Here is a 3,511-nt window from a genome sequence, read left to right as displayed (position 1 = left end):
GCCAGGTCCTAGCCCTGAAATCTCTGTTTGATTCTCCTCTCCATCTTCCTCCTTCTAATCACCAACCTGTAGCACTCTCTGTCACTTGCCCTGGAAAGGTTCTTTGTTCTTGCAGTCTTCGTCATCTTCCAAGAATGCATGTACATTGTCCATATTTTGAACTGACTGCTGATTGAATGAAAACATTTGAGGAATGGAAATGTGAGCCTGCAGAGTGGCCTGAACGGAAACTTCTTGATTAAGTTCCATAGAGGGAACCTGCACTACCTTCTGGCTAAGTTGAATGTTAGTGATTTGAATCACATCGAATGTGTCAGCCAGGAGATGAACATTTTCTCTCTGAAACTGGCACTAAAGGCTTTTATATTACTTCACTTTGGTTGTACCTCTTCTCCAAGGTGTCCTGTACCTGGTACTGTTGCCTCCAAATATTCTCAGTTATGCATGTCTTGGGTATGATGTGATGGAGAACAGACTCTGTCTTTTATTCTTGGCTAAGACAGAAGGTCAAGAGGTTTTGTTTCTCTAGTTGGTAGAGGACTTAACATCTACCCTCTCTATCAATCCTGGGGATATGTGTCTGGCATGGCTGCAGGTGTTAACGGTGAGCTTGCCTGGAGTTGTGGTTTTGCTGCTCACAACAGCCCTTGGTGTGGTTGAGGACCACGTGCATCTCCATGGGTTGGAGACCTTCAGTTTGGATTGGGGTTGTATCCCTATAGTTTTAGGATATGTAGATTGCAAGCTAGAATGGTGGTCTCCTGGGGTTCTCAGGAATCGAGAGGGTTGGTGATAAGAGTGGCGGCCATACACTACAAATTCTGCCATGGAAATGGTGACACAAACACGCCTGGTCAACTGTCTTGTGGAGAGGCCCAGGTGGCTGCAACGGTTTTGGAGGGTTTGTTATCCTCTAGGCTGCCCCATGGCTACTGCAGCTTAGTGTCTGGGTTAGGGAAGGTGTAGGTTGGCATGGTTACCACAACTTCACACTTTTGTGACTTCCCCAAAGCAGTAGGCAGCAATGCCTTGGTCACTACCCTTTTTCTCCCCAGGATTTAAAAAAGATGTGTGGGAAGGATAAACGGAGAGGCCTGTATCTTTTCCACAAGGTCAGGCTGCTTTCCTTTGTGCTTATTTTCTTCTACCATTTCCTGTAAATTATGCTCATTTTAATGTTTCCTATGTCACCTTTACCCATGAAGTAGGAATAAGTTCTAACCCAGCTGAATCTCTAAACAAAGAATGAAAACTCTTAGGGAGCACTAGGACTTTGTGAGGATTATCAGTTGATGGGTAGGAGAATTCTTTTCCAGTTTCCATTCCCTGAAAATCTATGTAAGAAAAGGTGGATACTTTTGGAATTGACAGATTCTTTTCAAGAGAGATGCATAAATTGTTTTGCTAAAGCTGCCATAACAAAGTGTCCCATACCAGGGAGCTTCAATAAATGTTTTCCAAACTTCTGAGGATCAAGCCAGTAACTAAAGAGTCAGCTGATTTGTTTTCATCTGAGACCTCTTTTGGATTTTTAGTGGCCATTTTCTGGCTTCGTCTCCACGTAGTCATGTTTCTGTGTTGTCTCTGACCGATCTCCTTTTCTTACAAAGTGCCAATCGTATTAACCCAACTACCTATCTAAAGGTCCTATTTCCAAATAGGGTCAGAAAGAAATTATAATTTACTCACAGTTTGACTAAAGTACAGAGAGTTAGAGCTTCAACATACAAATTTGGAGAGAACACAATTTATTGCATTCTATTGATTTTCTTCTTTCCACTTGGTACTGCTATATATGCATCTGTTTCCCAGGTTCACCCCAGTAACCAGGTATCCCCAACCCAGAAAGCAGCTGGTTAAGAAAAATGGGTTGTCCAGGGGTAATATAGGTGAAACAAAAATTCAAAATTTCTTACCAACCCAGAAATCCTCACCACAAAGACATAAGGGAAGGAAAACATTTTTGTTTTTGAATGAATATTAAACCATAATGTGATGCTCATGATATGGAAACTACTAAAAATCGTAAAGACAAAAGGTATACTGTATATGTGTATCCTAGCATCTCAGTTCATTACAGAATTTTCAAAATAATAAGTAGTCTTTAAATAAGACCTGATGACAACATTTTTCAGTTTGTTTCAGTTTGTCCTAAAGTCACTTGGTAATTGAGGTGACCATCAGCCTTTCCTAGTTTGCTTTATACAGAAGAAGGATAAAACACATTCTCATACTTTGATGAGAGAATCTGGTTTTGGAATGAGGCATTCTCTCAGATAGTCTGCTACCCTCCAAAGACTTGAGATAAGGTGCTACTGTTACCAAATACCCATGTGCCCAACATAGTTAAGCTAAGCAATGTCAGAACATCGGCGTTTAAAACTGAGGGATTTTTTATTGCAGGGCATGAAAGGAATCGGGTGGCTTACACCTTTAAAAAAGGCTAACTTCCCAAAAGCTTTCAGCAAAGCCCACTTATAGGAAAGGTGAGGGAAGAGTGTGATTAGCTGTTTCAAACTTCTTCCTGTAGATCCTTTGTTCTTGAGGTAAAGTCAGGGTCAGGTAATGGTGCTCCTGTAAACCTCCATAGAAACAAATATTATTCCCTATCCTGAAAGGAAAGGACCCAAGTTTGACTTTCACCTTGCAAGGTCCTGCTTAGGAGGATGGTGTCCCTGTGCAGGCTGGCTACCCTGTCTGGGTGCATTCATCTAGCACCCATTCTTGGTCCTCCCACCAGTGCCCAGTCCCAGCTGAGGAGGCAACTCTCAGTTCTGTGCCCTCCACTTACCAAGATCCCCATACCAAACCCCGCCATCTTCAATGAGGGTACAGGTGCCTGGTATGCAGCTGGGCTTCAGTCTCCTCAGTTTAGCCAAATAGGGCACTGGGTCCCACAAACAGTGACCCATGCAAATTGCCACAACCATTAGGTCATGAATGTGGGGATGGGACACATTGGCTAGTGCTTTGAAACATGTCATGTCAGTGAGTGGCTCACGCAAGGACTCTAAGCCTCCGCAAGACCCAGCCGGTTCAGAAACTCTGCTGCTCACTACCCAGCCCAAGGCCAGAGACTTTCACTACACTCTGCTGAGAGGCTGACTGTTGGTGGAGTTGGACTTCAAACTTCACTTGTGTTCTTGTCCTAAGGGCTGCCATTCCATGTCCATCCTGCTTCTATTACAGTCTTCCTTGAAGAGATTATTTAACCTATGACCAAAAGTTGGTAACCTGGATCATCATGGTCCATTTCCACTAGCTCAGAAACCACGTTCCACTCTGTTTCTATAACTCAGGTATTTTAACAATGTCATGTGATTATAAAATTTTTGTCTTCTGCTAACCTAGTATTTTACCTAGCATAATGTCCTCAAGGACATATATATTGCCAGCAGGGGAACCATGTATTTATTCACTGTTGGAAGTACAGTTGATTTGTCATATTTTTAAACATGTTATTGTTGTAAGTCAGTCAAGCTGAACCAATTTCATCTGTACATATATCACT

The sequence above is a fragment of the Bubalus bubalis genome, chromosome X (assembly GCF_019923935.1).
Source record: "Bubalus bubalis isolate 160015118507 breed Murrah chromosome X, NDDB_SH_1, whole genome shotgun sequence".
Lineage (NCBI taxonomy): Eukaryota > Metazoa > Chordata > Mammalia > Artiodactyla > Bovidae > Bubalus > Bubalus bubalis.
This window is presented reverse-complemented; position numbering follows the sequence as displayed.